The 24,113-nt window shown below is 40.2% G+C and overlaps 1 protein-coding gene and 1 long non-coding RNA gene across 2 annotated transcripts in view; both read right to left on the minus strand.

The window, feature by feature from the left end:
• LOC140597339 (rho GTPase-activating protein 20-like) overlaps window positions 1–6,968 on the minus strand; it is a 43,570-nt gene extending 36,602 nt beyond the window's left edge. The window contains exons 1-2 of the mRNA XM_072745557.1: window positions 6,366–6,968; window positions 6,171–6,285 (exon numbers count right to left, since the gene is read on the minus strand). The gene's annotated coding sequence lies outside the window, so the exon portion shown is untranslated. The remainder of the gene's footprint in view (window positions 1–6,170; window positions 6,286–6,365) is intronic.
• Window positions 6,969–11,215: 4,247 nt separating this feature from the next.
• LOC140597338 (uncharacterized) lies at window positions 11,216–19,387 on the minus strand. The gene is made up of 3 exons (XR_011999197.1): window positions 19,298–19,387; window positions 11,994–12,100; window positions 11,216–11,277 (listed from the first exon to the last, which is right to left on the minus strand). It is a non-coding gene; the product is annotated as an uncharacterized lncRNA (long non-coding RNA).
• Window positions 19,388–24,113: the final 4,726 nt, after the last annotated feature.

Here is a 24,113-nt window from a genome sequence, read left to right on the forward strand (position 1 = left end):
AAAAAGACAGAGGCAGAGACAGAGGCAGAAGGAGAAGCAAGATCTACTCAAGGAGCCCGATGTGGGCCTCAATCCCAGGACTCTAGGATCACAACCTAAAGGCAGATGATCAACTGTTGAACCACCCAGGCGTCCCTACATGTTTGCTGAAATTTACCTATGAAGCCATCTGGTCCTGTACTTTTGTTTTCTTGGGAGTTTTTTTATTACTGATTTGATTTCACTGCTGATAATCAGTCTTTCAAATTTTGTATTTTTTCCCAACTCAGCATTGAGACGTTATATGTTTCTAGGAATTTATCCATTTCTTCTAGGTTGCCCAATGACTTTGCATATAATTTTTTCATAATATTCTCTTAAAATCCTTTATATTTTTGTGGTATTGTTTGTTATTTCTCCTCTTTCATTTCTTTTTTTAAATAAATTTATTTTTATTGGTGTTCAATTTGCCAACATACAGAATAACACACAGTGCTCATCCTGTCAAGTGCCCCCCTCAGTGCCCACCACCGAGTCACCCCCACCCCCCGACCACCTCCCCTTCCACCACCCCTATTCATTTCCCAGGGTTAGGAGTCTTCATGTTCTGCCTCCCTTTCTGATATTTCCTACCCATTTCTACTCCGTTCCATCCTAGTCCCTTTCACTGTTATTTATATTCCCCAAATGAATGAGACCATACAATGTTTGTCCTTCTCCAATTGACTTATTTCACTCAGCATAATACCCTCCAGTTCCATCCACGTCAAAGCAAATGGTGGGTATCTGTCATTTCTAATGGCTGAGTAGTATTCCATTGTATATATAAACCACATCTTCTTTATCCATTCATCTTTCGATGGACAACGAGGCTCCTTCCACAGTTTGGCTATTGTGGACATTGCTGCTAGAAACATCGGGGTGCAGGTGTCCCGGCATTTCATTGCATCTGCATCTTTGAGGTAAATCCCAGTAGCGCAATTGCTGGGTCGTAGGGCAGGTCTATTTTTAACTCTTTGAGGAACCTCCACACAGTTTTCCAGAGTGGCTTCACCATTTCACATTCCCACCAACAGTGTAAGAGGGTTCCCCTTTCTCCTCATCCTCTCCAACATTTGTGGTTTCCTGCCTTGTTAATTTTCCCCATTCTCACTGGTGTGAGGTGGTATCTCACTGTGGTTTTGATTGTATTTCCCTGATGGCGAGTGATGCAGAGCATTTTCTCATGTGCTTGTTGGCCATGTCTATGTCTTCCTCTGTGAGAATTCTCAGGTTGTACTACAAAGCTGTGGTCATCAAGACAGTGTGGTACTGGCACAAAAACAGACACATAGATCAATGGAACAGAATAGAGAATCCAGAAGTGGACCCTCAACTTTATGGTCAACTAATATTCGATAAAGGAGGAAAGACTATCCACTGGAAGAAAGACAGTCTCTTCAATTAATGGTGCTGGGAAAATTGGACATCCACAAGCAGAAGAATGAAACTAGACCAATCTCTTGTACCATACACAAAGATAAACTCAAAATGAATGAAAGGTCTAAATGTGAGACAAGATTCCATCAAAATCCTAGAGGAGAACACAGGCAACACCCTTTTTGAACTCGGCCACAGTGGCTTCTTGCAAGATACATCCACGAAGGGAAAAGAAACAAAAGCAGAAATGAACTGTTGGGACTTCATCAAGATAAGAAGCTTTTGCACAGCAAAGGATACAGTCAACAAAACTAAAAGACAACCTACAGAGTGGGAGAAGATATTTGCAAATGACGTATCAGATAATGACAGGAAATTTGCATCAGCTCTCAATGTGGGTAGGAGACTCCTGATACTTTACAGAACGAGATCTTAGGTTTTAGACAGGCTGGGAGTAAGAGTCAGGACTGTGAAAGTCTAATGATTCCCCTCCTAATGTCCAGTGGTTCACATCTCTTTGATAGATACCAGGCTATGAATTTGTGGCTAAACATTTCCACTGCCTTCTAAGCTTGATACCCATCCTGGATCAGTATTATGAGTAATTTCTATCCTGATTCTGGCACTCTGGATTTTCTACTACCACTAATTGATCTCTATAAAGAGGGAAAAAAGGGAAGCCCAGGCCTTGGCAGTTGAGTGTTCACGCCACTACCCTTTGCTGCCCTCTACTGACCATATCTGGAAATTACTTTTAACCTTCCAGGTCCTTGTCCCAAAGCAGATAGAGATACTGCAGTGAGTGAAACCAGGCACACAAAATTTGAGATGCATCAAAAAACTAAGTAAAGAAGATATGATATTTTAATGTAATATTTTTAGAAGTCAATTTTCAAAAAATACATGATGAACAAAATACCGAAATGTACCCTAAAACAGTACTACTAGCTTATATGTACAAAGACCCTGCCATCCATTTTTCATTCAAGAAAAAGGTCTAATACCACAGTGGAAAATCATGCTACCAGCGCTGATGAACCTTTTTCATCACTCGCATATTTGGGAAAAAGACCCAGAAAATTTAGAATAAACCAAAAAAAAAAAAAAAAAAAGGTGCAAGTGGAACAGATATTATAACAGTAGACTCCTGAGAAAAACAAGAGAACGGAAAAAAAAATTAAGAAAACAAAACCAACAAACATCTTTAGAGTCAAGAAGCCAAAAAAGAGGTGGCTACAAAATAAGAACAAAGGCAGATAAATATTTCTTGTATATTAAAGGTATCATCGACCAAATTGAATAGAAAGTCTTGAAGATTGAGTTCAAGGAATCCTATTTGACCTTGACACTTGGAACATTCATCTTTCAGTTTTCCTGACCTAAGGTTACCCTTTTTTTTCCTCAATAACTAGACCTATTTAGTCCTTCAGTAAGGAGAAAATTAATCATTGGAATAACAGAAAAGCTATTTTAATTGGTAGAATCAACATACAAACAAAGCTTGGAAGACAACAAGTGTAAAAGAGAATCTGACTAATATTAACACTGATAATATGAAATACTGGAAGTCTGAATATTAAAGCAGCAGAGAGATATGGAAGATAATGTCACAGATTTTTCTCACCTATTTATTTATATAGCAAGAAATCAATTATATACCGTGTAAAATTGATGTAACAAAATAGAGTTTAAATATACTCTTTAAAATGACAATCACCAGAAATATCAAAGCAATGTAACTGGAAAAGTGTAGACATGGATGGATCAAAGAAATAAGTTTCTCATCTTCCAATAGATGCTATCTAAGGTTGATAAACAAGATAAAAGGAGAAATCAAGTATTAACACATATTTCAGAGGTACTGTGATAACCACCAGGAGAACAGAAAATACTTAAAAACAGGGAGCTGGAAATGAGTCGGGGAACAAGTTCAGGCTGAGAATTTACTTTTCTCTTGTTATCATTCTCTACTGCTTGATTTTTAAAACATGTGTATGTATTAAATTTAAGTTTAAAAGTTAGAAGAAACAAAACCAACTCGACTTTTTGCAGCTGCAGCTCTTGGCACCACTTCCTTCCCATCTGCAATCTCTCTCCTCACACCAGTAGTCCAATCCTATGGAGGCAGGAAGGAATAAGAGACTAGAAAAGTTCCTGTCCTGGGGATCCCTGGGTGGTGCAGCGGTTTAGCGCCTGCCATTGGCCCTGGGCATGATCCTGGAGACCTGGGATCGAGTCCCACGTCGGGCTCCCAGTGCACGGAGCCTGCTTCTCCCTCTGCCTGTGTCTGCCTCTCTCTCTCTCTCTCTCTCTCTCTCTCTCTCATAAATAAATAAAAATTTTTAAAAAGCTTCTAAAAAAAAGTTTCTGTCCTGAATTTAAGTTTTTTGGAATATTTTTGTTTTGTGCTTGGGTTCTATCTTTTCAATGTGCAACTCTTTGGAATACTAACTTTTGACTACTTTAATCTGTGATATCTAGATCCTCTTTAAAGTTTTGCTAAACTTTGTTATCCTTCTTTTACTTCTTGACAAAAGACTAATCTTGACTCATTGCCTCTTACTGTGATCACAGTATTTTATTTTCTTAGAATCTTGATTCTGTCCAACTACTGCTTTGCCTAGCCCAACTCAACCTGCCTAGGTAGGAATGAAACATCTATGGAAGAGAGATGACAATTATCATTTTCAGAAAAAATAAAACTTCATATACTAGTAAAACATAGCACTAAGGGAGTAGGATGATGTTCATTATCCCATTCCTCATGCATTTTAAGAGGAGAGTGTACTTCCCTGTCCTAGAGAGAACAGACTTGGGAGAATGTGGGAGGAGAAATTCTCTCTAGACTTGTGGTCTCACAATCTTGTACCAAAGTAGCCAAAACATGAGACACAAGACACAAGGAAATGAAGAAACCAGAATACCTATCTACATTTTTGAAGAAGGCAATAATGTCTCAAATGTCACTCTCTGAGAGAAAGTAGGTAATATATATGGGAGACCACTGCACACATCACCAAAACAAAACAACAGCAAAAGCAAAGGAATACCTATATTAAACATGGGGAAGCACAACTATTGATGGGCACTTTCTGCTCAGTCATACAGATTCACAGGCCATGGATTCAGTGCTGGTGCAGCTGGCTGGCTTGCCACCGGACCTAGACCAGGTCCTCGCTGTCTCCAGCATAGGTGCTACTAAGTTATCTGCTGTGCTCCGATAGCAGTATCAGATGACATTACATAGTCACTTAATTGGGGTACCACAGTTTTGTTTGTGACAACTTCTATAGTGGACAGTTTCTTTTGTGACTGCTGACCCCTTGGAGACTAGAACTAATTAGAGATTTGAAGCAACTTTGAAGAGGCTGAAGAAGCTATACTCATTCCTGTGAAATCCCAGGACACAGCTGCAGCTATAGGAACCTCGGCTCTAAGTAAAAGCCTCTGGCTTACACTGAGCCAATTGTATAAAATGGAGAGTGAGAGCATTTGGACTTTAAATAAAAGCTCCATGAGCTTTTCCTTGCAAGGGGATTTAGTTTGTGGGGAAGTTGAGTAACAAAAATCAGTTTCATATTGTTCAAATTTGGGACATTTTCATATTGATATAGTTCTCTGTATTCATTTCATAAAATCTGGTGAGCTATTTTGGACAACATGACTGGGCATAATTAGTGATAAGAAATAGAATTAGAGAGTGAACTTTCAGCTTAGTACTATCTGACTCATGGTGCTAGTCTTTTATGGGCAAAAAGCAAAATGCCCTTCAAGAAGTCCCAGAACGACTCTGTGTAGGGAGAAGCAGACATGGGGTCTGTGTGAGCACAGCAGCACTGTGAGCATGCACCACTCGGCTGAGAGGGACAGCTGCCTGGTCCCCTTCTGATGCCTGAGTACAAAGGGTTATGACATTGTTTCTCAGCCTTCCATCATGCGTACACCGCCTTCATGACTTTTCTACAAATACATGTTTTTAAGTATTCAGCATGGACTTTACAATCTTTGCTCAGGGTAATATGTGTTAAAACATGTTAGGAAAAAAAAACAGGTATCTTTCTGACTACAGATGAAAATGCATACATAATTAATAAAACTGAAAAAAAAATGCCTGGGAGTATGCTACTTAAAACAACTCACATGATGCCAGTGGAATCCACAATGTAATATATTTAAAAAATTAAAAAGCTGGCAAGCATTAGGAGGGATGCATGTTATTCCCCTCTTCAGGATTCGACTCCAATCCTGATGACACAACATGGTGTTGGAGAAGAGATTTGGGGTCGCTCTCTTCACTTTCTCACACCATCCCAAGCAACGTAGAGCAGACCTTTTTAAGACCTATAGAAGCTGTGTAGAGCTTTTGTACTTAAAGAGTTTCTTGGTCCCCTATTGGAGTGGGCTTGAGTGAGGACAACTGCAGTTGTCTGGCCATCCCATGGCTTGTTTATGGAGATGCAGTAGCAAACCCTGTTTTTGCATGACGTCTAAGCCTCTACCCAGCTTTACTAGGGAACCCTATAATTTGGATGATAACATACATTTCAATTGCCTGCTGTGTCCCCTTTCTCGAACTGGTTCCAACCCGTAAATAAGCCCAAATTCCAACATAGCATGTAGTTACATAAACAAGTGAAAGAATGAGAGAAGAAAACATTGATGGAAGAAAATGCATGCTGCTATTATACAGCAAAAATACTATGTATATATAAACATTTAATGATAGCTTATTTTGAAAAAGTGTTTTTTAAAAAATGAATGCAACTCAATACTCAAATAGTGTTGAGTTCTCCTTCCCCAACTTGCAGGTACAGTCATGTAGTATTCCAGTCTTTCTGGCTGAGTCCCTGCAGCTGGAGCAGGGCACCTTCCGCTGTTGCCGAGTTTCTGAAAAACAGTGAGAAAGAATATTAGTTTAGGGTCAGGCCTGGGGCTAGATCCTGGATATCTGAAGTTCAGCAAATTACCTGGCCTTCCTGAGTCTCAGGTTTTATACGTGTAAAATGGGAATAACCCCTCTAGATTTGCTGTGAGGATTAAGTAATAATGCATGTGAGTCAGTGACACTGCCGTTCAGAAAGAAATTCAGATCCATGTCTAGGTATCCACTGGGTATGTCCATAACTAGATAGTTTTGGAAGAGGTTTGAGATCTTTCCCTTGCATGGATAGTGGAGTATGTGTGGTCGTGCCTATAATCAGAGGCTTTTGTTAGCACAGATAAAATGCCAAAACAATAAAGATTTTGATGTCATGTGTTCCTTTGTGCAAACAAGCTTGCCTAGCAAAATGGTGCAGATAAACACAGATGAATGGAATTTATACAAATAAATGAAAATTATGTTTCTCTAGTATAAAAATAGATCAAATGGTAAGAGCACAAAAATAGGTGAAATGGTAACATAAACTGACTTTTGTAATCAGAGGGTCAACTCTTGACATTTTCCTCTCTAAGCTTTTTCTGATAGTTTTGTTGCTAAGGCTACCATGTTTTTTGCCAGATTGGAAGAGGATTGTCAACTCTAATGAAGATTAAGTAGATTTCCCAACGAGATTTTTTAAAAATAAGCATCAGTTAATGCTGCTGGCTTTCAAAGCCATATTCATGAAGAATGGAAAGATCTTTAAAGAGTTGCTCTTAGAGACTCCTAAATCTGGGAAATGAACAAGGGGTAGTGGAAGGGGAGGTGGGTGGGGGGATGGGGTGACAAGGGGACGGGCACTGAGGGGGACACTTGAAGGCATGAGGACTGGGTGTTATGCTCTATGTTGGCAAATTGAACTCCAGTAAAAAATAAATAAAAAACAAAGATCTGCTCTAAGAAGGTGTAACTAATAAAATTTGAAATTTAGCAGCATTTCTATTCCATAGTTATTCCAACACACAAGTTTTTATCATGGTTACATTGTACAAAAATAACTTAAAACAGAGCTTTACATATTTAATAAAAAGATGAAGATATTATTATTTACAACTTTAGCCAAAAATTAATTCCCTAAAGAGTAAAAGGTTATTTAATGAACAATTCTTTTGACTGGTTGGGAAAGTGTTGCACAACGGTTCACAAATTCACACTTGATTTATTCTTTGAACGATATAGATAACTTACAGGATTCAGTCCTCTGTCTTTTGGTTCCTGCCATTAATTGGTTAAAGTCATCCGAGGACAGTGCAATTACAACGCTCCCAAAGAAACCTGGAGTTTTGTAAATACAGTAAATGGAAAGTAATGTGTTATGGACATTCAATTGCTAAAAGGATGTAAAAGGGTAGGAGCCATTAGGAAAGGTGAATACACACTTCTCTTGATGTGCTTGCTGAGGAGCCAAATGAGCTTCTTGATCATGGACAGAAGAGACCACCTAAAGTTTAAAAAATGTAGAGCTGTTTGTGTGTCCATTGATCCTGCAATTCTACTTGTGCACTAAAGCAGGAAAATTAAATGAAAAATTACCTAGCCAATACACGTGCTGTGTTTTCTTCCTCTGATGTCTTTATATCTTTGTAGCCAGAAATCCCAATGTTAATTTCGAATAGGAAAGGCTGAATACTAAAGTTAAAAGTTCACCTTAATTTGAATATTGTAGCATTAGTGACATCTGATGGAAAACGAGTTACAGGGTAGCATTATTTAGGTATCCTGATCTTTCTATCACTTTCATCAGATTTTCGCACAGCCCTCTCCCCACGTCCATGGGAAGAGTGTACTTTCTGGCCCCATTGAAGTTTGGCTTAGCCTTAAGACTTACCTGCATCAGTGGAATACGGGCAAAAATGTCAGTGTGAAAGTTCTGAAGATAAGCTTTAGGAGTCCTGGTGAGCCATTGCCCCTTCAATGATAGAAGGAGACACGTGCCCTGCAGATTTGCAGGGGCAAAGAAGAAGACAAGCACTCCAGATAACCCACAGACTACACGGGAAAAAATTGTTATTCTATGGTTGTTTGTGCAAAAGCCAATTAATACATGAGACTATTACACACCTCTGTGTGAATTCCCATGGAAGCTTGACTCCTCCCTCCAATTGATGACACTGGGAGAAGATTCCTGGAGACGTGTGGTTCAGTCCCTTCTGGGGCTCTATTTCAGACCCGGATAGGCCCAGTCGGAACATGTTTCCATTCCTCTACCTATGGTAAGCAAAACTGAGTCAAGAGTCCAGGGCAGGCCCATTAGGCTCTCTTAGAATCTTGGGTTCACTGTATAACATGGTGTGGAAGTCATGTAGGGCTTTTTTTTTCCTTCCAAACATTTATTTAAATTTTAATTAACATATAGTGTAATATTGGTTTCAGGAGTATAATTTAGTGATTCATCACTTACATATAATACCCACTGTTCATAGGTCATTTGCAATTCTTACATCTGTTGGTTTAAATATCTTCCTCTTAAGGTGGACTTCAAGGTATAGGAAAAGAGGGCAGGACAAGTTTAGTTGGAGCCATAGGCTAAAGCTTTTCCAGTTGAGCTTTGCCAATAAAGCTTGTAGCTTGGCTCCCACTCAACTCTAATATATGTACTAGTAGGAGTCAGTAGTGGTATAAGCCACGAAGTATAAGTGGTAATATTAGGACTTTTTAATTTGGCGAATAAAAACAACTGACAGAAATTTAAGTATTATCCGTGATCTATTAAGAAAGTTGCTACTGGTGAATATTTTTCAGGGAATGACCACATTATTTCTGGTTATTTAGCAGAGGCATTTAGTGTTTCCTAAAGCAGTTACTGCTTTCTAAAAAGAATTTCAAACTTTTGTCCCAAAAGTAGGACCAGATTTTTTAACTCTTCATATTTTTACTGAACTTCCAGTTCTGCTTTCCTTCTCAACCTAATGTTTCATGTTTAGAGGTTACAAACAGCACAGAATTTAAATGCTTTAATCTTACTAGTGTCCACTTTGTAACATACCTCATGTTTGGAAAACCAGACTCTTGACCATACCTTAATTCAACATCATTTTCCTTTCTGCAGAACTGCTTTTCTTATTCAGGAAAAGGACATATGTGGGTGGACCTCAATTAGATAGCTTCAACAATTCTCCAGGCAATGGGCTTTCACAATAGCATTCACTATACCTGTCATCAAATACTGGCACTTATTTGTCTTGCAATGAGAGAATTGCCTTTTATTCTTAACAAGCAGGCAACTGGATCAAAGAAATTAGATTACTCAGGTGAAAAAACAAATACATAATGAGATAAACCTGTGTAGTAACTGCCTGGAAGCTTGCCATCTATTTTCCTCTCCATATCTCAAGCTTCAGAAAGACCAAGACTTTGTTTCATTCATCCTAATACTTGGAACTTTAACAGGTGCTCACTTTGTCATTTCTGAATGAGTGATACAGGCTATGTGTTTTTACTTTATAGTGAAGGTTAATGAGTTAATTCATATAAAAAGCTTAGAACGGGGGATCCCTGGGTGGCGCAGCAGTTTGGCGCCTGCCTTTGGCTCAGGGCGCGATCCTGGAGACCCGGGTCGAATCCCACGTCGGGCTCCCGGTGCATGGAGCCTGCTTCTCCCTCTGCCTGTGTCTCTGCCTCTCTCTCTCTCTCTGTGTGCCTATCATAAATAAATAAAAAATTATTAAAAAAAAAAAGAAATTGTAATTTAAAAAAAAAAAAAAGCTTAGAACGGTGTCTGATACTAAGCACTTAATTACAAAACAAGGTAACATTTAGAATAGAGATTAGAAAAGACGTCAGAAATTTGCCTTAAACTGACCCTTAAAAAATAAGGAAAACTAGGCTGGCAATAAAGCTAAGAGGATAGAAAAGTTCTCCAGTCCACTATATGCTAAAATGAATTAATTCCAAATGACATGTATTATTTTATACAGAGAATGATGCTTATTTTAAGTCTAAGGTTATAAGATTAAAGGGATATAATCAAAGCTTGTTCGTTAAATTGAAAGCACCTCCAGATTTATTCAAGTTGGTATCCTTAGGCCTCAGTAGGCACAAGATATTATTTGCTATACTGAATCCATTCTATTATATGTGTTAATACCACACCAATATAAACATATTTAAGACAAATTTTAAACATACATATTTAACTTTATTTCATCATCATTTAAAGCTTGATTTTATAAAACAAAAAAATTAAGAGTTCTGTATCACAGGAATTTAAACAGTGGCAATACACATAGCTTTGTAGGTTCGAGTTCTACAACAAATCAAAATCAAATAATTGGAAGTGTTTTCAATATGGAAAATATACAAATGAAATAAATGGCAGAGACCTATTATGAGCAATGTTTCATTACTTGCAGGTTGTCATTAGATAATTTCAGAATCTAAACAAAGACTCTCAATATTCATACTTCTGTTGCTGTATTTTACATTTAATATCTCCCTACCTATATTCCAGAGGCAAAGTCCTTGACCAAAAGGTCTGATTTAAGAAGGCATTTAGTTTTATGGCAAAAGTTATCCATCTACAGTTACCACTTTCAAGGAATTGACAACAATGCTGATGTGATCTGCTAGTTCCCTTTTGAACAATGTGCAATAATTTATGCCAACCCTGTATAAAGTCATACAGGTAACAAAAAATGGGACAATTATGCACAGTTCAATAGATGTATAATGTTAAGTTTCCCCAGTCTAAAAATTAACCAGTGATACAAAATTTATCAACTATAGTTGACTTGGTTTCAGGAAAACCGCATCTGAGAACTACAAGTACATCACTGTCCTAATCTCATCCTCAGTCACTGGTCGGAATTTTATAGGCCACCATGCTATTTACTTTGTGGATAGTAGTAGTAAATGAATGAAGACAGACTTCCTCAGAATTGGTAATATACTGTGGTCCCGACTCTTCCCATTATTCAAGTACAACCAAATCTTTGTATAAATCAGTAGGTCAAATGAACCTAAATTGGGGATAAGATCATTAAAGTACAATTAGTTTTTGAAAGGTACAACTATCCTTCCTCTCTCCCTCACATGTGAGCCACCTATCATGTCAGAAAAGCTAGTTTGGCTTGATCTCTAATCAGTTATATTAGCTAATTGCTTTTCTTCAATGGAAATTTTAGTACAGAAAATACTGTACTCCTTTTTACTTAATGAAAAACTCGATTGTTTTTTTTTCTTCAAAGAGAAAAGCCATTAAAGATATTTGCAGAAAGTATATAATTGATCACGAGACAGCATGAATCTAAGCCAGAGAAAAAGAACATCTTGGTTTTGTGACCGCTGTATCCCAATGCCCAGAACCATGGAAGGTATACAGTAGGCATTTAGGGTATATCTGATGAATGAAGGAGTAACTAAGCCAGAAAAGAAAGACACAGTTATACCTGTCTAAGTCTTAATTATATACAAGGAAATGTGTATAAAATAAAAGTAATGGAAGAAATTACGTCAAAATATTCAGGAGTACTGAATGAAAACTTTCATTCTTTCCCTATTCGGCACTTGTAAATAAAACACAACCAGCATCGCTTTAGATTCATGACGTTTTTCTCACTTATATACCATGACATGGATAATTAAGAAAAAACTCAACAAAACTGTTAATTCTTAAAGTAATAGCTTAATCTTTCCACAACAAATCTGAACCATCATGAAGTCATATAATACTTACAAGAGACTTCCAACAGCGGCAGAAACGTCACGGTAGCTGTGATCTGTCGGATTACGGAGAGGATCTCATCCTGGATGGCCTTCTGAGACTTTCCTCTGGGTGTGCTACTGAAGAAACCAAATGAGTTGATTCATTTTAAGTTTTAACAAGTTATTTAAAACACTGGTAAGATTATTTGTTTGATTAAGTGCTTCAAAACTCAAATTAAGGAATGCATTCAAAAGGAGTTTTTAAAAAACAATTATAATTTCACTTATTATTCCAGTGATTAAGGCTGATCTTAGTATCAGGTCATTAAATAACAGATGACCAGAAAACCTGCCAAGTGCTTCAAGTCAGGAAACATTCAGCATATTGTAAAATAAAGATAACAATTAGTATCTAAGATCTTTAATTGGCATAATCATTTTGGCATTTTTAGGAATACATAAATGTCTAATTCTGTAGTGCTTCAAAGAAGATGTTATATCAAGTTGTTTTTATTATTAAACATTTTCCAGGGGAGGGGCAAGATGGCGGAAGAGTAGGGTCCCCAAATCACCTGTCCCCACCAATTACCTAGATAATCTTGAAATCATCCTGAAAATCTATGAATTCGGCCTGAGATTTAAAGAGAGAACAGCTGGAATGCTACAGTGAGAAGAGTTCGCACTTCTATCAAGGTAGGAAGACGGGGAAAAAAGAAATAAAGAAACAAAAGGCATCCAAGGGGGAGGGGCCCTGCAAGGAGCCAGGCGAAGGCAGGGCGAGTGTCCCCAGGACAGGAGAGCCCAGGCCCAGAGAAGCAGGAGCTTCACCAATCTTCCTGGGCAGAAAGGCCTCGCAGGGAGTTGGAGCAGGACCCCAGAAAGGCGGGGATGACCGCAGGCTCCATGGGACACTACCAGAGCAACTGCGCCCCGGGGAGAGTGTGCTGAGCTCCCTAAAGGGCTGCAGCGCAGACACGGCTGGACCCGGGAGCAGCTCACAGGGTCTAGGGCCACAGTTCCGCAGAGAGGCGGCCGTGTGGTGGGAGCACAAATCCAACAGCACAGGCCCAGGAGCACAGGGCGCCAGGGACACAGCCCAGGATCCGGCCTCCTCCCGGGACAGGCAGAGGCCAGGCGGGTCCAGGATGGGAAGGACGCTCCTGCCCCAAGCTGAGCAGATCAGCGGCCCCGACCCCAGAGCATCCAGGCCCCAGCAGATGGAGAGCTCCGTAGTAACTGCAGGAGCTGACTCCAGGGCTCCAGAGCAGGCCGCTGCCAATGCAGGTGTTTCTTCTGGGGCCTCAAGGGGTAAACAAGCCCCTCTGAGCCCTGCACCAGGCAGGGGGTAGAGCAGCTCCCCCAAGCGCTAACACCTGAAAATCAGCACAACAAGCCCGTCCCCTAGAGACCAACTAGACGGACAAGTTCCAGGGGAAGTCAAGGGACTTAAAGTATACAGAATCAGAAGATACTCCCCTGTGTTTTTTGTTTGTTTGTTTGTTTTTGTTTTTTGTTTTTTGTTTTTTGTTTTTTGTTCTTGTTTTTTGTTTTTTTGTTTTTTGTTTTTTTTGCTTTTTGAATTTTATTTGTTTCCCTTGGCCTTTTTTTCCCTTCTTTTTCTTTCTCTTTTTCCTCTTTTTTTCTTCCTTTTTTCGTTTTTCTTTTTCTCTTTTCTTTCCTCCTTTCTCTCTTCTCAATTTCTCCTTTTCCCAATTCACCTTGTTTTTGGCCACTCTGCACTGAGCAAAATGACTAGAAGGAAAACCTCACCTCAAAAGAAAGAATCAGAAACAGTCCTCTCTCCCAAAGAGTTACAAAATCTGGATTAGAATTCAATGTCAGAAAGCCAATTCAGAAGCCACTATTATACAGCTACTGGTGGCTCTAGAAAAAAGCATAAATGACTCAAGAGACTTCATGACTGCAGAATTTAGACCTAATCAGGGAGAAATTAAAAATCAATTGAATGAGATGCAATCCAAACTAGAAGTCCTCACAACGAGGGTTCATGAGCTGGAAGAACGAGTGGGTGACATAGAAGACAACAAAGAGGGAAACAGAGGAAAAAAGAGACAAACAATTAAAAGACCATGAAGATAGATAAACGGAAATAAACGACAGCCTGAGGAAGAAAAACCTACGTATAATTGGGGTTCCCGAGGGCGCCGAAAGGGACAGAGGGTCAGAATACGTATTTTAACCAATCATAGCTGAAAACTTTCCTAATCTGGGAAGGGAAACAGGCATTCAAATCCAGGAGATAGAGAGATAGAGAGATCTCCCCCTAAAATCAATAAAAACAGTTCAACACCTCGACACTTAATAGTTAAGCTTGCAAATTCTAAAGATAAAGAGAAGATCCTTAAAGCATCAAGAGACAAGAAATCCCTGACTATTATGGGGAAGAGTATTAGGGTTACAGCAGACCTCTCTACAGAGACCTGGCAGGCCAGAAACGGCTGGCAGGATATATTCAGGGTCCTAAATGAGAAGAACATGCAACCAAGAATACTTTATCCGGCAAGGATCTCATTCAGAATAGAAGGAGAGATAAAGAGCTTCCAAGACAGGCAGGCGCTGAGAGAATATGTGACTTCCAAACCAGCTCTGCAAGAAATTTTAAGGGGGACTCTTAAAATTCCCCTTTAAGAAGAAGTTCAGTGGAACAATCCACAAAACAAGGACTGAATAGATATCATGATGACACTAAACTCCTATCTTTCAATAGTAACTCTGAACGTGAATGGGCTTAATGACCCCATCAAAAGGCACAGGGTTTCAGACTGGATAAAAAAGCAGGACCCATCTATTTGCTGTCTACAAGAGACTCAGACAGAAAGACACCTACAACCTGAAAATAAAAGGTTGGAGAACCATATACTACTCAAAGGGTTCTCAAAAGAAAGCAGGGGTAGCCATCCTTATATCAGAAAAACTAAAGTTTTTCCCAAAGACGGTAGTGAGAGTTGAAGAGGGACACTATATCATACTTAAAGGATCTATCCAAGAAGAGGACTTAACAATCCTCAATATATATGCCCCGAATGTGGGAGCTGACAAAACTATCAATCAATTAATAACATAAATTAAGACATATTTAGATAATAATATACTTGGTGACTTCGATTTAAGGCTTTCTCCACTGGATAGGTCATCTAAGCACAACATCTCCAAAGAAACAAGAGCTTGAAATGATACACTGGACCAGATGGATTTCACAGATATCTACAGAACTTTACATCCAAACTCAACTGAATACACATTCTTCTCAAGTGCACATGGAACTTTCTCCAGAATAGACCACATACTGGGTCACAAATCGGGTCTGAACCGATACCAAAAGATTGGGATCATCCCCTGTATATTCTCAGACCATAATGCCTTGAAATTAGAACTAAATCACAACAAGAAGTTTGGAAGGACCTCAAACACGTGGAGGTTAAGGACTATCCTGCTAAAAGATGAAAAGGTCAACCAGGAAATTAAGGAAGAATTAAAAAGATTCATGGAACCTAATGAGAATAAAGATACAATCGTTCAAAATCTTTGGGATGCAGCAAAAGCAGTCCTGAGGGGGAAATACATCACAATACAAGCATCCATTCAAAAACTGGAAGGAATTCAAATACAAAAGCTAACCTTACACATAAAGGAGCTAGAGAAAAAACAGCGAATAGATCCTACACCCAGCAGAAGAGAGTTAATAAAGATTCGAGCAGAACTCAATGAAATTGAGAACAAAAGAACTGTGGAACAGATCAACAAAACCAGGAGTTGGTTCTATGAAAGAATTAATTAAGATAGATAAACTATTAGCCAGACCTATTAAAAAGAAGAGAGAGAAGACTCAAATTAATAAAATCATGAATGAGAAAGGAGAGATCACTACCAACACCAAGAATTAGAAACGATTTTAAAAACATATTATGAACAGCTATACGCCAATAAATTAGGCAAACTGGAACAAATGGACGCATTCCTGAAAGCCACAAACTACCAAAACTGAAACAGGAAGAAATAGAAAACCTAAACAGGCCAATAACCAGGGAGGAAATTGAAGCAGTCATCAAAAACCTCCAAAGACACAAAAGTCCAGGGCCAGATGGCTTCCCAGGGGAATTCTATCAAACGTTTAAAGAAGAAACCATACCTATTCTACTAAAGCTGTTTGATAGAAAGAGATGGAGTACTTCCAAATTCGTTCTATGTGGCCAGCATAACCTTAATTCCAAAAGCAGACAAAGATCCCACCAAAAAGGAGAGTTCCAGACCAATATCCGTGATGAACATGGAAGCAAAAATTCTCAACAAGATACTAGCCAATAGGATCCAACAACACATTAAGAAAATTATTCGCCATGACCAAGTAGGATTTTTCCCCAGGACAGAAGGCTGATTCAACACTCATAAAACAATCAGTGTGATTCATCATATCAGCAAGAGAAAAACCAAGAACCGTATGATCCTCTCATTAGATGCAGAGAAAGCATTTGACAAAATACAGCGTCTATTCCTGATCAAAACTCTTCAGAGTGTAGGAATAGAGGAAACAGTCCTCAACATCTTAAAAGCCATCTACGAAAAGCCCACGGCAAATATAATTCTCAATGGGGAAGCACCGGGAGCCTTTCGCCTAAGATCAGGAACAAGACAGGGATGTCCACTCTCACCACTGCTATTCAACATAGTACTGGAAGTCCTAGCCTCAGGAGTCAGACAACAAAAAGGCATTATAGACATTCAAATTGGCAAAGAAGAAGTGAAACTCTCCCTCTTTGCCGATGACATGATACTCTACGTAGAAACACCAAAAGCCTCCACCCAAAGATTGCTAGAACGCATACAGCAATTTGGCAGTGTGGCAGGATACAAAATCAATGCCCAGAATTCAGTGGCATTTCTATACACTAACAATGAGACTGAATAAAGAGAAATTAAGGAGTCAAACCCATTTACAATTGCACCCAAAAGCATAAGATACCTAGGAAGAAACCTAACCAAAGAGGTAAAAGATCTATACCCTAACAACTATAGAACACTTCTGAAAGAAATTGAGGAAGACACAAAGGGATGGAAAAATAGTCCATGCTCATGGATTGGCAGAATTAATATTGTGAAAATGTCAATGGTACCAGGGCAATTTACACGTTTAATGCAATCCCTATCAAAATACCATGGACATTCTTCAGAGAGTTAGAATAAATTATATTAAGATTTGTGTGGAATCAGAAAAGACCTCATATAGCCAGGGGAATTTTAAAAAAGAAAACCATAGCGGGGGGCATCACAATGCCAGATTTCAGTTTGTACTACAAAGCTGTGGTCATCAGGCCAGTGTGGTACCAGCACAAAAACAGACACATAGATCAATGGAACAGAATAGAGAACCCAGAAGTGGACCCTGAACTTTTTGGTCAACTAATATTCAATAAAGGAGGAAAGACTATCCATTGGAAGAAAGCCAGTCTCTTCAGTAAATGGTGTTGGGAAAATTGGACATCCACATGCAGAAGAATGAAACTAGACCACTCTCTTGCACCACACACAAAGATAAACTCAAAATGGATGAAAGATCTAAATGTGAGACAAGACTCCATCAAAATCCTAGAGGAGAACACAGGCAACACCCTTTTTGAACTCGGCCACAGTAACACCTTGCAAGATACATCCAGGAAGGCAAAAGAAACAAAAGCAAAAATGAACTATTGGGACTTCATCAAGATAAGAAGGTTTTGCACAGCAAAGGATACAGTCAACAAAACTAAAAGACAAGCTACAGGTGGGAGAAAATATTTGCAAATGACGTATCAGATAAAGCGCTAGCATCCAAGATCTGTAAAGAACTTCTTAAACTCAACACCAAAGAAACAAACAATCCAATCATGAAATGGGCAAAAGACATGAACAGAAATCTCACAGAGGAAGACCTGGACATGGCCAACATGAACATGAGAAAATGCTCCGCATCACTTGCCATCAGGGAAGTACAAATCAAAACCACCATGAGATACCACCCCACACCAGTGAGAATGGGGAAATTTAACAAGGCAGGAAACCACAAATATTGGAGAGGATGTGGAGAAAAGGGAACCCTCTTACACTGTTGGTGGGAATGTGAACTGGTGCATCCACTCTGGAAAAGTGTGTGGAGGTTCCTCAAAGAGTTAAATATAGAGCTGCCCTATGACCCAGCAATTGCACTGCTGGGGATTTACCCCATAAATTCAGATGCAATGAAATGCCGGGACACCTGCACCCCAATGTTTCTAGCAGCGATATCCACAATAGCTAAACTGTGGAAGGAGCCTTGGTGTCCATCGAAAGATGAATGGATAAAGATGTGGTTTATGTATACAATGGAATATTACTCCGCCAATAGAAATGACAAACACCCACCATTTGCTTCAACGTGGATTGAAGTGGAGGGTATTATGCTGAGTGAAGGTAAGTCAATCGGAGAAGGACAAACATTATATGTTCTCATTCATTTGGGGAATATAGATAAGAGTGAAAGGGAATATAAGGGAAGGGTCAATAAATGTGTGGGAAATATCAGAAAGGGAGACAGAACATAAAGACTCCTAACTCTGGGAAACGAACTAGGGGCGGTGGAATGGGAGGAGGGTGGGGTGGGCGTGACTGGGTGGTGGGCACTGAGGGGGGCACTTGACGGTATGAGCACTGGGTGTTATTCTGTATGTTGGTAAATTGAACACCAATAAAAATAAATTATTTAAAATAATAAAATAAACATTTTCTAAAATAGACCAAAGGCTTCAGGAACAAAGTACATTTCATTATGAGAGAGAGTTCTGAGTTTACAGGTAAGCATGCCTTGGACAATGCTAAGAATTAGCATATAATGAGGGGGCATTTCCCATCCAGAGGATCTAAGAACTTCAGTTCAGAGTGTCTTAGGAAGTTCATAGCATTAAATGAAATACAGTAGAGCTGCATATCAAGCTAGGAGAACGTCTAGGATAATACTTCATGGTTAAAAGTACCTTGACACAATCCATTAAATGGGCCACCTAATACATCCTAATACACCTAATACATAGCTTACATATAGCACCATAAATACTAACGGTTGAAATTCATGGATTTTAGACTAAGGGCAGTTATGTTAAAAGTACACTATACAAGTCCATAATAGGCATGACTCTTTTGTGAGCACAGTTTGTGAGTCTTATTCTTCTCCACAGGAGATCTAACATAATTACAAACAAACTACCTTATACGAAACTAGTTCAATTTGGTTAGAACTCATTTAGTCAAGAAAACAAGTTTTGGGAAAAAAATCATGAAAATGGAAGCAGTTTAATTCATACTTACCTGTCATCTTTTGCAGTCTTGTCGCACTCAATGTCAACCTGCCACCTTTCAAGGACTTCACTGCTTTCATTATTTGAGATGAATACCACCAGCTTCTGAACTGAAAACTTGTATAACCAATCTGCAATACAGAACAAGGCATCTGTTTTGGTTCACTGCATTACAAAGTAACTCTTCCCAGGTCTCACTTTCTACCCTTAGCAAATCCTACCACTGGTATTTTGGAACTCCTCCAACCTGTACAGAAAACTTGCCTCACGATAACCTAGCTCCCGTTTTCCAGTTCTCAGTATCCATAGCAGATGTAGTTATTACTGAATGCTAAGCACAGAGTAGTGAACATGCAGTATACTGTAATCCAAGGTAAATTGCAGAAGATGAGCATTAATCTAATCACTGCAGCAATGAATGTAAATTTTTAATTGTAATAAGTGCCAAGAAGGTGCAGTATGTGATCCAATGAGAGAATATAGGAAAATTTGACTCAGGGAATTCTCACTGGACTTCAGTTCTACAAGTAAATACAATTAAATATGCAAAAGGTTACAGAAAAGGGTACAGGTCTAAAATACTGGAAAGCAAAAAGTATCTGACCAGAGGATTGAAAGGGTAATACAGATACAGTTAAGAAAGGGAGAATGAACAAGGTCGGTTTGTGCAAGATACATAGGGGTCAGACCACACAAGGTCACATGGGCTAAATTAAAGAACTTATACTTCAAGTACCAGGGAAGTCATTACTGTGTCTGAAGCAGGGTGTGATGTGATTAAACTTATATTTCAGAACTATCCTTTTGGCTGTGATGTGTGGAAAGTAGAGTGGAAGTAAAGAGAGGATCTAGGGATGCTAATTGATTAGTAATTCAAGCAAGAGGTACTGAAGGCTTATAGAAGGATAAATTGGGAGAGATGGATCAGTATAGGTAGAGTGAAGAGATTTCGTGGTTAAAATTGTTAAGATTTATTGGATACTTATGAGACTAAGGAAGAGGAAATACTCAGGGATAGTTCCCAACTTTCTGGTTTATACCACTGGTTGGAAGGTTGATCCATTCATTGAGAGAAAGAGAATGGGAATGAGACATGATGCTTACAATTTTATAAGGTTCTATTTTTCTTCTTTTTTAAAGATTTTATTTATTTATTCATGACAGAGAGAGAGAGAGGCATAGAGAGAGAGGCAGAGACACAGGCAGAGGGAGAAGCAGGCTCCATGCAGGGAGCCTGATGTGGGACTCGATCCCAGGTCTCCAGGATCATGCCCTGGGCTGAAGGCAGTGCTAAACTGCTGAGCCACCCGGGCTGCCCTAAGGTTTTATTTCTAAGTAATCTCCACACCCAATGTGGGGCTGGAACTTACAACCCAAGATCAAGAGTTGCATGCTCTACTGACTGAGCCAGCCAGGACCCCCTTAAATTTAGTTTTCAAGTATCACTAGGATAGCCACATGTGGATATCAAGGGAGCCACTTACTATATGAGCAAAGAGAAGACTTGGGTTGGATGTATGTTTGTGAGTCAACTACACAAAGATTGTTAGTAAAGTTATGTATGTGTCAGAAGTCATCTTAGAGATTATAATAAGGGGACCTCATAATGAGCCCTGAATTAATCTTGGAACTGGGGATAATATACTCAAGAATACACAGTTGTTGTTTTCTTTCAAGAGACAAAAACAATCTTGTAATATTTAGGACTTGTGGGCCCCCTAGGTCTCTTGCGTAGTCTTTTAAAAACTAGCCTTTCAAAATCTGAAAACACTCAGTTTGCAGGTAGTACAAAAATTGGCCACTTGTTGGATATGTGCCCTCAGGCTTGCCGACCCCTCGACAAAAAACAACCTTTTCTCAATTTTGGTCTGAAAAGGAAGAGATTGGGTAGTCACTTAAAGATCTGGGGTGGGTGGAAATCTTTTTCTTTTAAAACTGAAGACAAATGAAACCAATGAAAATATCTCAAAAGAAAGAAGTCAGAAATACCAGAGAAGAACTAGGGTAGAGTCCTTAAGAAGGCTAGAGGGATGGGGATTCAAAGAGATTGAACAATTTGCCTCTAAGAAGAGCAATTCCCCCATTCTAACTAAAATAAAAGGGACAAATTAAATAGGAAGGTGTACATACAACCGAGGTGAAATGTCATCAGTGTAGTCTTAAAGGAGACAACCTAAAAACCAGTAACTTAGGCAGGGTTTGCTTCTTCATCAAATTAAGGTGACATAGATTCTTAGTTACTTCTATGTTGCAGGCTAAGTAATCTGAGTATCGCCCTGGGTGATTTAGCCCTGAAGATGATAAAAATATAATTAATAGAATTCTAAAAATAAAGCCTCTTGAAACAATATATATATATATATATATGACTTAGGAATAAAAAAAAATACTATAATGTTTTTTTTGGTTTTTTTTGGAACTAGCTTTGGAAGGTCAAATGAGGAGCCAGGGAGAAACATCCTATAACACAGAAAAATTAGAAGTGAGAATCCTAAGTAGAGAAAAACATGGGGGAAAAAGAGACAGAATAGATGGAGAACAAGTATTCAGGAATTTCTTGAGCTACGGAAAAACAAGGAGTGTTCAGATAGAAACGGCTAACTTACAGGCAGGATTTTAACAAAGACAAATGAAGAAAGTAAGACATTAAAAAACTTTATTGGGTACTCTATTAGTAGTATTTTTTTAAGTTTAGTTCCCAGGCTGGATCCAATTTCATTTTCTTTTATCTTAAAATAATGACGGTTTTAAACTCCAGGCAGCTATAGAAAATATGTCATGTAAAAATATATAGTGGATTTCTCTCCAACAATAAACATCATCATAGTTATGTAAAATTCCAACTTGTTCCACCTGGCTACACGAACTGCAAAAATCACTTCAAAAAGAGTTGATAGAGATTGTTTTGTGAAGCCAGATCAGATTCCTAACATCAACGTATTTAACCCACTCAAAATGTGGTAGGGAAGAGTGGAGTTTCTTTCACTTTATTATTTGCTTCCTTCCGATGGAGAATCGCTTTATTTGAGATTGCAGTGTTTTACACCTCTTTGTATAGAGCTGAAAAATGAACACCAAGATGCCAGAAAGTACGGGTCCAAGAAGGCCTGCGAAACTCAAATTGGTTTTCAACAATTAAATACCTTTCACTTGTTCCACTACATTACTGAGTTACTTTATGAGCTCAGGATCTGTTGTTATAAGCAAGGTGAATGCGTATTTCTGCACTCTGGTAGAGGTTTCAGGTGGATATATGCCACGCTGATATAAAATGCTGTTGACGCCAAATGCTGAAAACAAAAGGAATGTTAAAGTTATTTCCACTTTGTAACTCTGGAAAATAAAACCTATTTAGATGTGGCTGCGGTTTCATTCATGGCATCAAACTGAAAAAGCCTAATGTGCGTTTGTGGGTGTCTCGCTGAAAGCAGAGTAGGTGAAAAGTGCCACTGAAAATCCTTAAAAATGTTGCTTCTAAATCAAAAGAACACGATACGTGCTTTTATGCGGAAATAAAAATGCCAAACTGCATTAACCTAGCGTCAAACTAGAACTACAAGCTCACGGTAATGCAAGCCCCAATTCAGGTTATGTGATCACAGGCTTTTGCGTCTGGATTAGCAATTGACTGATTAACCGGTCCAATGCTCCAGAGCAAGCCTCTCCCTCACTTTTCCCTCCTCTTCTCCTGCCAGAGTCTATCAGAGGGTGCAAACATGGCCTGGTCCAGGACAGAGTTTCCTAAATCCAGTCCATCGCCCTCAGTGCCGGAATCAAAGCTTGGTGGATGGGCTGTGCAAAATGTACTGGGGCTCCACCCTCTCGGGGCGGTGTCGGCCGGCCGGGCTGGGAAGCCTGTGGGATCCGCAGTTTAAAGCAAGGCTGCTGGGGAGGGGCCGGCGCGAGGCAGGCCTGGGCAGCACCTGGGCTTCCCGCTGCCCCAGGAGCAAGGCGCCTAGATTTGATTCTCCAGCCAGGCGGGCGCTGGAGCAGAGCCGCCCCCACCCCCGCCCCCGCCCCCGCCTCCGTGGCCCCGGGCCTCCAGGGCCGCCGGGCCTCAGCTCTCCCCGCCCTCTGGCCTGCTGGAGCGGGACTTGCAGAAGAACTCGGCCACGATGTCCGCGCTCCCGCGCAGGGCGATGCCTTGCTCGCGGGACAGCTGCAGCGCCATGGCCAGGCCTAGGGACGAGGGAGCGCGCTGCTACCCGGCAGGCGGCGACCGCACAGCCCCCAACGGTTCCCGCCACTCGTTTGGAAAGTAACTACGCTGCTCCCCGGGGCCTTCCGCGCAGGCGCGACGAGCCTCTCAGCCCGCCCAGCGCCAGTCTCCCTGCTCGCCGGAGGGGGGGCGCCTCGCGCAGGCGCAGTGGGTAGGCGTGGTCAGGCACTTCCGGGTTGTGGGGCTCCGAAGGGTCCTGGCGGGCCCCTGTAATTGTGGTCGCGGGCAGCAGCTGAGGCGAGAGGACTGCAGAACCTGCTTTGACGCCCGCTCCCGAGGCCTGCGGACTGAGCGGCCCAGGATCCCAGCTCGTCAGTGCCAAAGCGATTGTTTCTTTTTTTTTTTTTTCAAAGCCATTTTCAAAGTGATGTGAACCGCGCGGGTTGCCTCTTAACGTGGCCCCAGGGACCCCCGCCACCTCCCCAAACTTCTGCTTAGATGCTTCCGGAGTCAGTGAAGAACCCGCCTGCGTGGCTGCCCAGCTGCAGCTTGAGAGGGCCTGGTGACTGGATCCGGGCGCAGCTTTTAAGAAATTGGGGGCGGCCGTGGTGGCCCAGCGGTTGAGGCGCCTTCAGCCTGGGCCTGACCCTGGAGCCCTGGGGTGGAG

Source organism: Vulpes vulpes, unplaced genomic scaffold (assembly GCF_048418805.1).
Source record: "Vulpes vulpes isolate BD-2025 unplaced genomic scaffold, VulVul3 u000000685, whole genome shotgun sequence".
Taxonomy (NCBI): Eukaryota; Metazoa; Chordata; class Mammalia; order Carnivora; family Canidae; genus Vulpes; species Vulpes vulpes.